Source organism: Anser brachyrhynchus (genome assembly GCF_964034855.1).
Source record: "Anser brachyrhynchus genome assembly, chromosome: 21".
Lineage (NCBI taxonomy): Eukaryota > Metazoa > Chordata > Aves > Anseriformes > Anatidae > Anser > Anser brachyrhynchus.
This window is the reverse complement of record NC_137714.1, coordinates 5,081,930-5,094,823: the sequence shown is the minus strand read 5'-3', so window position 1 is coordinate 5,094,823 and position 12,894 is coordinate 5,081,930. Positions and strand designations below refer to the sequence as shown.

The window sequence follows — 12,894 nt, the reverse complement described above, 5'->3', positions numbered from 1 at the left end:
GATTTCATGGTGTGATTGCCACAGAGAGTGAATCACCTTTTCTAACTGGCTCCCTTCTCCAGCGGTTCCTTCAATTGTCAGCAGAGCTGGTCTCTTCCAAGGAGTGTTTTGGAGCTTTTAGATGAAGTCCTTTCTCTGAATCACTTTTTATAGGAGCATTTCTTCTCATCGGTTATTTACAAGTTCAAACCAAAAAGCTTTAGAGCCTGGGAAGACTTGCAGTCGGCAAAGAGAGGTGCTGGGAATCCCCCTCAGTCTTGCTCAGACACTCACACACTCGTGCTGTGGCTGGAATAGGAAACTGCAGTGCTGGCTGCATTTAGACCAGGGAGATTGTTCAGGGTTTGCATGGCTTTTCTAGCAGCTCAGAAGTACTGGGGCCTCTCCTGTGTTTTGCATCCCTCCAGCAGCAGAGGCTCTTACTGGTGATCCTCTTTCTCTTGGGTTTGTGACTGAGTTTAGAAAACTTGACCTCTGCTTATTTTTCTTCAAGTTTCTTCTTTGGTCAACATTCTTATAGGTTTTATAAATAAACCCCAGCACAGCGTATCCCTTTGCAAGCAATACAGAGTCTTTGAAAATGGCTAAGAAAATAGTACGTTCCCCTTTCCCACCAGTAGACATCAGGCTGTTGAATTCTTTTCCATTGTGTTGTCTCACATCTGTCTTGGCTTATTTCCCTCCTTGGGTTTAGCAACTAAAGTAATGGTTTTGTGTGTCATTAACAGTGGAAAAGAAGGAGGATTCACTCATGCACGGTGCTGAATCAGTACAGATGTAAGACTTTTAATTGTCAAAATCCAAAGTAGTTACAGAAACACCGGCCAAAGCTGGCTTTTGAACATGGTTTTTTTTTTTCTTTCTTTTCTTTGTTGCATCACCAGGATTCTTGTGACATTGATTCTTTTCCTTTTGTTTTATCCTGTTAATTGGTTGACGAAAAATGGAAGTGGTTGTGTGTAGAGATAACATTGGAAATACCTTGTACAAAATGGAAGTCGCAGTGTCCCCTCGTTTATCAGGGGGTTTGCTTGGCCTTTCTCTTCCTTGCTGCAGTGTTTTTGCCCCTAACTGTTGCTTCCTCATCTCCACCCTTTTAATCTTTCAGCCTTGTGTAAAAGAATGAAAAGATAAGGGCGAGAGCAATGGAGGCTTCTGCAAAATAGGAACCTTTTGTCAGAAGCTGCCAACAGAGGGTGGGTTGGGAGAGCTGTGAGTGCTGAGAGCCACGGGCAAGGTGACCTCTTCAATAGGGAGCTGTGACTTGGGCAGGCTGTTCCTTAAACAGTCAGGTTTTATGGGCATGAAAATGACGCTGAGAGCTGTTTGGGTACAGCAGGTCATAGATGAAGTCAACAGATTGTAGAGTGGTCCACAGGAGATATGTGAAGCTGGCAGTCTGAAACCTCGGGAATAAGAGGATTGCGTATTTTTCCTTGAAGTTTACAGCTTAAAATGGGTGCAGAGCTGCCTGTGGGGTTGTGTTGGTTTTGACCTGTTCCTTTTACTCTGTGGCCCTGGTACTTTCAGAGCAAGAATGATTTTGCATTACCTCCCAAAGCCAGCCAGGGACCAAGAAAGACCCATCCAAGCTACGAAGAGAGTGATGCTTTCAAAAGCAGCCCATATCTGTTAGTGGCCTACTGCAGAAGCTCTAAAATGGACAAATGGGCAGCAGTTGAGTCTCAGATCTCCCCTTCTTCAAAAATCCCTCTTTGGCCTCCAAGAGTTGTGGTGAAATTTGTTGGAGGAGGGAAGGGGAAGAAAGGATCAATCCCAGTTCCCGGGGGAACGAGGGCAACAAGGGAGCTCTGGGAGGGAGATGTGCAGGATCGTGCCTTGTCTGCAGGGAGGTAAATACAGCTCCCACAGCTCTGATGCTCTGGGTGTCCTGCACCCCCTGCAATCTGCTTTCCGCTTCAGCCTCCCCACAGCATGGCCTCCCAAAGAGGAAAGTGCAGAAGTGGGAGCCGTTCGTGCTCCATCCTGCCTTTTCTGCCGCACGGGAGTGGGCAGCAGGTGCTAGGACTTGTGCCGACAGCGCAGCAGACGTACAAGGAGCCCCCGATACCCCACAGCCTATGGCTTTGTCTGGCTCTCTTGACACCAGCTACACTCCCACCTCCTTCCCTTGAGACCTGCCGAGCAGAGAAGCACTTCCCTCCACGCTGCTGGATTTCCCCTCCCGCAGTGGCTCTCTGGCCATGCGGCTCCGTAACCAGTTTCCCGTCAAGAGCAAGCACGGCGTTTCTCACCCAAAGCGTGGCCTGTGGTAAGGGGGTGGGAAGGGAAGAGGGGGTGGGGTGTGTGTGTGGGGGGGGAGCTGTTGCTGCTGCAGTTTCGTGCCTCAATCTGTATTCTCTCTCTCCTCTGCATGGCTTCCTGTTTTTTCACACCACTGCTCTTTGAAACAACAAGCTGCAAGGGAGGACGGGGTGGAGGTTAGAAGGCTGGAAGAAGCCGCCGGTGATGCTTGCAAGAGATCTGGAGCTGGCTCTGGAATAGGCACCACGTGCTTACGTGTTTCTCTGGGTGAGATCCTGCTGCTGTGTACCAGAGAAGCAGCTCTCTGAGGGAGGTGATGCTGTGGTACACACGTGCTCTGCAGAAATTCATTGCTCAGCTTGGTGTGACTGCAGCAGAACCGTCCGGGCACTATCCTCTTTGGCAGTTGTCTTCCCGAGTTGCTCTTGGATGGACAGAACTAGAATTTGCCCTATGCTTTGGCATCCTGGGATAGTCAGAGGTAGTCAGTGTCAGAATAATGCTGAAAGATGAACCACCAGTGCTGAATCCTGCAGCATTTGGGTTTTTATGTTAGAAAAAAAATGCAGCCCAGTATGCAAAATGAGCAAGCGTCTTGTTTGAACATTTACAGGTTGCCTTACCACGACCTCGGGCAGTTAGCAGCTTGTACAAAGGCTGGACAATGGCAAACTGCTCAGAGAAGGGATTCCCAAACTGCGAGCCAGGCAGCAATTCCTAACAGTTCGCAAAAATCTGAAAATTGTGAGACTTGTGGTTTTCAGATTGGTATTCACAGCATACCAAGAAGTTGCATTAGGAACTCTGCTGTCGGTGTAATTCCTCTCTTTACTGTTACTCTCCTACCAGAAGGGGAAATGGTATGTTGGACCATCAAAGAAGGCAAAGCGTGCAAAAAAGGTATTTCTAGGACATCTCTTGGATGAAGGAACTGCACCATGAGGTGTCCTGCTCGAGTCAGCCCTTAGCAGCGTCCTTTCCTGAACAGGGCTCCTTACCAACGTTGTTTGAAAACATTTTTTTTTGTTTCCCACAGATTTAACATCTGTAAGTCTCTACTCACTCTGGTGAAATCCATAATTCGTCTTCAGTAGGTGAATAACCTGTAGGGCTGAGGAAGTTGCTGTACCATATGGCACCAGTAATACCACGTTCACTTTGGTATCTGATCTGCGTTCTTGCTCGATGCCACGCGCCCTAGAGAAAGGTACAAGCAGTCCTGCGCTTAAGTCAGTGCCATTGGTATAGAACGAGAGGCTATTTTTCTTGTGAAATCAGTGTTGCTGCTTTGTCTGGCAGTGAGTCAAAAGATAAATTCTTTAGAAGCTAAAAAATGGTGAGGTACGGAGCTAGATGGCTGCAGATAACTGGCTCAAGGCACAGCGCATACATATGGGTTTTTCTGAGCCACTGCTTTTACTCGTGACATCAGACCCTCGGTTTGCTCACATGATGCTAAGTGACTTTGAATGCAGCTCCTGTGGGTGATGGCTACAGAGTCCAGAGGAAGGTAAATAGAGGACTGAGTCTCAAAGGCGTGTTCTGGCGATGGCTCCCCTCTGCAGGAGGCGGATGGGGCAGCCAACTGAGCACAGCTGCTTGTGGAGTTCCTCGTTTGCCAGACAGTGCTGGAGGAAGGAGATGAAAAATGAAGAAAATTGCATCAATTACTGAGCCTTGTAAAAATAATTAGCAAGACAACAGCAGGCAAATGGGCGGGAATGGAGGAGAAAAACAGCTGCCAAAGCGTGGACAGATAGGACTCAATTGGAGCTAGAAAAGGAAGGGGAATTGAATAAGATGCCCCTTTAATCAGCTGCTGGGGAGAGAGGTGGAAAATTAACCTATGAGCTTGGCATGCAGATTAGAGCAGGGCAAGAATGGAAGGGACATCACCTTTAAATCGACCACCCTTGGCTCCCATCAGACTCCTGCAGATAAATGCCATTGCCATGGCTCGATCACAACTACTGTTACTGGTGGTACCTGCTCTGACCAATGATACAAGGAGAGGCAGAAGCAGCTTGTGCAAATGTTTGCTAAGCAAGAGAAGGGTTGCCTGCTTTTCTGCCTCTGATCTGGACTGTAAAGGAGCTGGCCAGCCTGCTGGTAGTGCTGGTTCCCAAATGACAGGAACAGGCTTCCATTAAGATTTAATTTTCTTCTCTTCTTTACAGTTCCCTCCAGAGGCGCCAGCAGCCGTATGAATGATTCTTGCACTGTAATGCTGTGGTCTGTGCTTTGTGGGCCGAGGTGTCTACTGCGATACAAGGCTGCAGTTAATCAGATTTAGCAGGGAGTCTAGAGGCTGAGTGCAGACTGTGTGCTGAATGTGACTTTGTCACTGGAGCTTTCGTGGTGATGCCCATTCATGTCTTTCAGATTAATTCCTGGAGTCATTATCTTCCTGGATTTGTGTTTCACCACATCTCCCAGGTACATCTGTCTAGGATCTAGCAGAAGTTCTCTCCTCCTCCTGGAGAGCTGCATCTGTCTGGTCTCTCACTGGGCTCTATACAATCTCCTGCAGAGATCTGTTCCTACATAACCTGAGCAGATTTTTCGTAAGCTTGCAGGTAACGTAAAAGCTGCAGCTGTGTTGTACTTTAAAGGAAACAGCCCATCAGCGGGCGATTCCCACTTCTCCCACCAGAACATTGTTCTTCACTTAGGGCAACAGCTAGAATGGGTGGAAAAGCACTGTAGGGTGAAGATCCGTTGCAGCCAGATGACTTCTGAGCACTTGTAATGTGGAGAACTGCAGATCTGCTCCCTTCCTTAGGGAGAATCAACTGCACGTATGTAGCAGAGGGTGACTCAGTCACTGGCGATAAGATCTAACAGATGTATCTTCACTGAAGTAAATAAACAAGTATCAGCATAAAATTGATGGCCATCTTTACTAGAGCTCTGCTGCCTCTCTGTAATGGAAAGTTTCAGGGAAACTTTGGGGGAATTTGCACACATGCAATCAGGGCTGCTGACTCCTCATTCACAGCAGAGAAAAACATCGTGTTCAGAATCAGTTCTGCTGTGCTTTTTTTTTTTTTGCCTTTTTTTTCTTCATGTCCTCTTCCTCTATTTTTTTTCTGTGACATAAGAGAATCGGTGTGAACAGCTTTATTTTTCTGATATAAGAGATCCCAAGGGAGTAAATAGGGAGTACCACTGGACAATTCATACTCAGTGTCTCTCCTGATGCTGTCAGCATGCAGGAAGACCACTTTCCCCTGAAGCCAGATGGTTTAAGCATTGTTCAGGGGGCTCTGCTCACTCTTTGCTAATTCACGTGTGGGCAGAACTGCCAGGACACGCTTGCCCACACGAGCTTGTAGCTACAAGGGCTCCAAAGCAGAGCCAAGGCAGCAGGCACAACCATCTATCGACAAGCTGGAGATGCTGACCATCAAGAAAGTGAAGAAAAAATTCATCAAGGTTTGATTGTCCCATGGGTGGCCATTTGCTCTCTCTAGAGTTCCTGAAGGGGAAGACTTTGCCCTGTGAGCGCTCTTTTCTGTGCAAGTTTTTTAGGTGTTCTCATCTTTATTTCTTTATTTCTTTGCAGCATAGCAGGATTTCGAATGCCATTATTTGTTGTCACCTGTGAACGGAGTAGACTTGGAGCTGCCTTCCCTTCTAGCAGGACCTCACAAAAGAGGTTCAAGCAAGAGGAGTAGGAAGAAATGCAGTGATGCTCTGGATTGCGCTGTGTATCCCATCACTACCGAACATGCTCGTGGTGTCTGTTTCGAGAGAGGAAGGAAGACAAAGGTTGGGTGAAGACAGGAGCCTGGGGGGGACAAGAGCTCAGCCATACTGGGAAGTGCAACCAGATGCAGGTACTTGTGCATCCCTCCTCTTGCAAGTCTCTGTGGCTCTGATTCAGCAGTAGAAAAACAAGATCAGGTGTGGATTTTGAGGGGTTGTTTGCCTTATTTATTTATTTATTTATTTATCTATTTTGCCATTTGCTGATCTGAAGTTTGTCACACGGCTATTTAGGTAGACACAGGGAGAAGCACGCTGGTGTTTTGCAAGCAGAAAGCAGCCTCCATTCCCCCCGCCTCCCGACACGGGGAATTCACTGGCAGAGTGCACGGGAATAAGCGGCAGCAATCGATAGCAGACTGAAGGAAGAGAGAAATGGTGAATGAATAATGCACGTGGAGGAGGAGTCGGGGCACGACCTGCTAGCACCGCATGGCCCGTAAGTGGGTGCTGTGGCTGGGGCTGTAATGGCGCGTTATTAAAAGCCCATATGGCTTCATCGGGAGCTGTGTGTTGTGGAAGGGCGTTCGTCTGGCTCCGGGGTGGGAGCTGGTGCGAGACGAGGGCAGCAGGCTGGGAAATGGCACAGAAAGAGAAATGTTTCTGCAAAAGGAGAAGTCTGAGGAGGAGGAAGGATGTATTTTTAGTGTCGAAGAGCTTGTGAATTTCTTTTGCTTTTGCCACAAAAGGGATCACGTGTGCAGTAGCTAGGTGTATTTTTGTTGGGGGCTTTTGGGGCTGGGGAGGAAACATCTTTCAAGGCCCCTTTTCTTTGCAAGCTTTACTTCAGGGGGTTGAGCAAGCATCTTGTCTCCCCAGGGCATCCCAAAGGAACCTGCCAGACAAGCAGGTGGGTGGTGGGCGCTCACCGCAGCGGCTGCCAGGAAATGCCACCACCAGGGGTTCCTCAGGGCGTCGTGCTGAGGTTTGCTGACCCACTGGGCATCTGTTTGGTGAGCCTCACATCTGGCAAGTAGAGAACCATACCAGAGGCACGGGCGCTCCTGGTGCTCCTGCGAGGAGAAACTCTGCTCTGCTGACACTGAAGGAGATGTAATAGTTCCCTTTTGTGGTGCCTTATTCCTTGCTGCTAATTCTTTCAACGCTTTTCTTTCTAGAAGCAGAGTTTTAGGCTCAGGGCATGGCAAAGAAGCTACATCCCCTAATTTGGTACTGGAAATGGTGTTTGGTCTGCGTTTTCATGTGGTTTCCACATTGCCTAGCATCTTCAGTGGGAACGTTCATTCAGTGGGATCATTTCATTCTCAAAGTCACGCAAGGCAGTGTGGTGTGGCGTCGTGCTCTGGTGATACTACCATGCTGCACGTGGTATGTTCATACCCACAAAGCTGGTGCTGATGGAAGGAGGCTGCATGAATGAAATCATTTTTTTCCATTCAATTTCCAAGCTTGATTCTGAAAGGCTTGCCTTGCCACGGTTGTGGATGATCTCAGTGGCACAACCTGTCTCCCTTTTGGCAACACAGTGCCTCTGTTTTTTTCCTGTAGGCAGCCAAGCATCACATCTGTTGCTGCTTGGGAGCTCTGCTAACTGTGTGTGCCTGTTACCGTCCTCCTCTTACCCCTGCCACCTTCTTGTTTTACCCAGGAGACGTTGTCCTGTGTCTTTCTAACCAGAGCCCTCGGAAAAAAAGAGTAAATTGAAAATCTGGCTCCTGACTCTAGCTAATTTATCTCAGTTGCTCAAAACATTACACAGCAAGTAGGCAGGAGGAAGGAAATGAAAGGTTGAGTTTTTTCCTGTTGCAGGTAACGAGGAAATAAAATAGGAAACTCAAAGCAATATTATCTTGCTGAGCTCCTGCCAGCATCACAGGCTGTGGGTGCTGTTTTGTTGCTTCTCTCTGATGATTTGCTGCTCCCGGAGCCGGGGGAAAGCTGGATTTAAGGTCTTTGAGGTGGCGCAGAGCAGGCTTACAGCAGAGATGAGTTAGAAAGGGAACTTTCAGGCAGCCTCGATAAGACGAACATTTTATCTTGAAATTTTTCCTGTTTAAAAGGGATAGGTGGCAGGGGTGTGAGCTGCTCTGTGCTTGTCGTGCTAATGCAGAAGCTGGCTATCAGGGAGCAGGTGGAAATAAAATTGCATCGAATTCAGGCTAAGATCTTTATAATTTTCCAACCGAATAGCTGAGTAGTTGGATATAAAAAGCTTTATAAGTAATAATAATGTTGGGGTAATTTAATATCATTGGGTAATAATAAAATTTAATATCATTTAATATTAGGGTAATAATATAATAGGGGTAATTTGTGGTACATTGCTGTTCTTCTGTTAAAATGGAGAAATTGCATAGTGAAAGCCCCATTACTCACAGCTATACAGGGTACAAATATGAAGATAGACTGCAAGCCTTTCTTCGTAAGGAATTAATTTCTGCATGCGGAAACTGCCATCATTCAATTGATTTAATAATTGAATTAATATTCAATGTTGCTGACCAATATGGACAATTTTATTGTCTGTTTAGGAGTGGTTTATTTATTTAATGTGCTAGATTCAGCTAAAACACCAGTGAAATGGGTGGGACTTTTTTTTCCTTAATTTTCAAGTATTTTCCTTGACTTAGGCCTTGATAACTGTGCAGCATGATCTTCCAGGAAACTTGAAGGAAGTAGATTTTTTAAAAAAATTCTGTTTAACTGTTTCATTGGTGCTGAGGGAAGGCAAGCAACCAGAAGGGCAGTGCTTGGGCTCTGAAAAGCCGCAGTGGGGATGAGGACCTTGTGTCTTGTATGTGCAACACACGGCCTGCAAAGCACGATGACGCACGATTTTTGCTGAAGAATCTCCCTTTTTATATTATTTTACTCAATTAAGACCCAGAGAACAGCAAACTCTGCAACTATTGATAAAAATTCCCGATGACCCGAAAGGATGTGGTCTAAGAGTGGGAGTGAGTTGGGTTTCTTGTCGATAGCTTAGACACAATGCTTATGTAAAATTCACTTTCTGCGTGTCGTGCTTTGCTGCTTTGCATGCTGTTCATCTCTTCGTTTGTGCTTGCCAGGCATCATGTGCATGCTTTTCCACCCAGTGCGGCAGCGTGATGCTAACTGTTGTCTCGTGGATCTCAGGAAGAGGGTGAACGGGGGGCAAAAGCTAACCACATCCTGGGGGACCCTTCCTTCAGGCTGCGATGCGCTGCTCATCTCCGTGCTGGGGCAGATGGCTTTGGTTTGGGGCTGGTGGAGACCTTTTGTGATGGCCATTCCCCACCAGTAGGCTCCCTAGACTCCCGTTTTAGGTGACTGATTTTAAAGACTTTGCTAGTTGGCGGTACTCTTTGCTTTTTCTGTGGAGATAGCAGAAAAACAACAATAAAGACAGCAAAAAAATGTTTATACTAAGAAAATACCAGGAAAAAAATACTCTTCTGTTTTATTATTATTTTTTTCTGTTAGGCGTCCCCAAATGTTGCTCTTTTAAATCCCATAAGCTCCAGAGAACCCCAGTTTCCACCGTGAGGAAGGGCCATGTGCTGGCGTTGCATGGGGGCTGGTCTGGTTCAGCCCTGTGTTGGGGAGCTGCTTGGTCTTTTTGAGCCTGAATTTTGTGAACAGGGAGGGGAAAAACAGCACTGCACAAGGAGGGAAAAAAGGCAGAAGAGTATCAAGTTCCATTGTAACAAGCTGCCCAGGTTGCTTAGAAAATATTACCATGATTGTTTTTCAGCAGCCCAAGTTCGTAGTATCAGCCTGTGCATCGCCGGGTAGAAGATGTGAGAGTACCACACAAAACAGTCCGGTATGGTATCAGATGTTGTAATTTGCACATCGCAAACACTAATCTCTTAACTGATCCAGTGCTCAGCACTGCTCTTCCTTCCAGCCCGAGAGGGAAACGAAGGCAGCGAGTTCGCAGCCCAGTCAGTGTCGTGGAAAAGGGCAGGGGGAGACCTGCAAGGATCCTCCAAGGCAGCAGAGTTAGCTGCAGAAATGCATCCTGCTGGTGCTCCCAGCCTGACTCAAACACTGGCTGCTGCCATGTTTTAAATGATGAAACAGTAATAATAAACAGTGAAGCTTTTTATTTTGAGAGGCATGCTCACCCTTGTAGTTATAATGTAAGAGCTTAATGTAGTCAGTGCTTACCCGGTACAGTTTCCCAGTCCCGGTTGGGTTTAGGCTGGCTGGAATGTTTGCTTCTGTGAAATACATCTTCTCTTCTTTGTAAGTATTTTTAAAGACTTAATAAAAACAAACATTATCTATTTTTGGACCAAAATTAGAGGACAAAATTTTTGCACTTTCCTCATACCAGAAAGAGACTGTTTTTCCTTCGACACTGTTCCCAGGGTAAAAGCTGTGGTTTTACCTCTGGCTATGTAAATGACTCTTCACCGATTTGCCTCAGGTGGAAATTCCCCTGTTCATAAATGGAAATTTTAATCTGCTAACAGTAAAAATAAGACTTTTTTTTTTTTTTTAAGCGAAAGCCAGCTCTCATTTTTGGAGGAAAAAGAAAAAATTCTCTCTTCACATTCCTTTTCTCCTTGTTGCCGTTGATGACTCATGCAGTGCCCTTTGCTGCTTAGTCCTGACGCTTAAGTGATTTTTCAGGTGGCTGTTAAAATTCTTAAAGCATTTCTCACTGGCATCCATCTCGTTTTGTAACGTGATACGTATATTCTGTTTATTACGGAGCAAATTTATTTGGTTTCTGAACGCTGCTTAATTTGGAATACACGCTTTAAACATCAAATAAAACCAAGCAAATAAAAACCACCCAAACATAACAAAGTCATGAGTTTGTGCAAAATATTTAGTGCAGGCAGGCACCTGCATCTGCCTTCAGCGTGCAGACAGCCACCCACACAGAGGTCTGCAAGATCCGGTCTTGCTGGGAAACTGTTATTAAAGACCCCTAAAATTCCAAAACTAGGAAGGTGAAGGTTTTTAATGGTATGGCTTTATCACCGAAGTCCAGTTTTATATTTTTGAATACCCAGCAGTTGTGAAATTAAATTGGACTTCTGCTTGTAGGAAGACCGGGTGCTGCTTTTCTTCTGATAGCAAAGGAAAGGATCCAGAATCCCCCAACAGTAATTTCAAGATTAAATAGCGTGGTTAAGTTAAGCAGGCAGTTATAACTCATAATGGAAATTTGTGGTTTTATAGATCACTTACTTTCTGCAAAAAGAAATACTCCCAAGAAAATGTGTTGCAGAGCAAGAAGAGGAAAGTTGTTTGTCACTCCTGAATTGTGAGAAAAGGGACGTAGCCTCCGTAGATTTCTGTTGGACTTATTTTGGTCTTGTATCAAAAAAATCTTCACCAGAAGTGAGTTTTTGAGAGGCATTCCTTGGGGGGATGGAAATGCTGCGTGTATGTATGCAATTAGGTTTTGAAGCGATAAAGAAATAAACAATATTTTGTGTTTACGCCGATGCTTTGAACTTCTGTAGCACCACCAGCTAAAGACCTCAGATGACTTGTACAAACAACAAAGCTTCACCAAATGCCCTGTGAAATGCGGAAGTAAAGTTATCTCTATTCTGCATGCAGAGAAACAGGTGAAACAACTTATTAAAGGCCACGGCACCAGTGCCAGTACGAGGAGTAGAACGTGAGTCCTTGTGCCAGGTCTTGTCCTTGAAAGCGTTAAGTCTTGGGATTTTGTAGTGTGTCATTTTGTTTGTTGTTGTTTTAGTGGTGTTGGTTTGCTTTTGTGTTCTGTTGTGCTTTATTTTTGCAGTCGGTAACCCAAACTGTATCCTCGATGTAGCCGGAGCCTCCTGTATCTCACAGAACTGGGTCAGTAGCATCTCCTCCTGTCTAGCATTTAACTAATACCTTCCCCTCTGTTCCCTGGGATCTTGTACTGCTTGCACCACCAAAAATTAAGTGAATTTGCTTTTTCCTTAACACAATACTTTGACATGCTCAGATGTTGTCTCTTCATTGGAATTTCAAAGTTACAACTAAGGAGGTATCAAACGAAGCCTCCTGGTTCATTTCGATATCCTCCTAAGGAGAACTGCCTCCAGGGGCTTTTCTACTTTAGAAGTCCTGGGCTTCAGCTGATGACCAAGATAGAATCTGAGCTTGCTTTAGCTAACTCAGGTCAGTTCTTGTTGCTCAATTTTCCTCCATAAATATTTATGGGGAAGTCATGGAGGAATGCGTTGTTCTCAAGTCCGCGATGTCCTTCATTGAAATGCATAGTCACACAAATCAAACAGTATTTTTATTTGGGCAAGGACACCTAAATATGCCATTCTGGCCTTCAGCAAGTGAGCTGAGCATCTTTGTCGTCATTCTCCCCCCTCTCTGTCATTCAGACAGTCCCAGGCTTTGACACTCTTTCAAAATCTCTTTGAACAGACAGGCTGCTTGAGTCCTTGAATCCCACCCCCTAACAATTCACCATCAGCTCCTAATACAGCTCGTGGGAAGATTTCACTTTATGGATTTTTCATTTGCGAGCATGTCCATCAAACAAAGAGAAAAAACATGCCGAGGCTCTGCCATGGCTTTCTGCTCCAAAATAGCTCTTTTGTGACAATAACAACAAGCAAACTGTGGCCTTGTTCTTGAAAAAAAACACAATCATTTCCTATTAAAACCACCATGCAGTCAGCTGACCCAAAGTCCAAGCTGTGAAATTACTGCCACATTTTCCTTCAGAGGTGTTCAGCCTACAGCAGCAAGGAGCTGGCTCCTCACCCAGAATTCGTCCTCTGCTTTGTCCCTAGCAGGGGACAAGGCGTTTTGGTGGGACTTGAGCTGCGGGAAAGGAGAACCTGAGATGTGGTAGTGACCTCAAGAGAGAGGTGGTGGTTTTAGTCCTCATTTGAAGAAGGTGTGCTGGTGAATTTCTCCTCTCAGTTTTATTCA

General features: G+C 45.7%; 1 protein-coding gene across 1 annotated transcript in view; it reads left to right on the top strand.

Annotated features, from left to right (window-relative positions):
- Window positions 1-2,432: 2,432 nt before the first annotated feature.
- PIK3CD (phosphatidylinositol-4,5-bisphosphate 3-kinase catalytic subunit delta) overlaps window positions 2,433-12,894 on the top strand; it is a 48,977-nt gene continuing 38,515 nt past the window's right edge. Inside the window, exons 1-3 of the mRNA XM_080563675.1 lie at window positions 2,433-6,104; window positions 6,268-6,472; window positions 6,853-11,811. The gene's annotated coding sequence lies outside the window, so the exon portion shown is untranslated. The remainder of the gene's footprint in view (window positions 6,105-6,267; window positions 6,473-6,852; window positions 11,812-12,894) is intronic.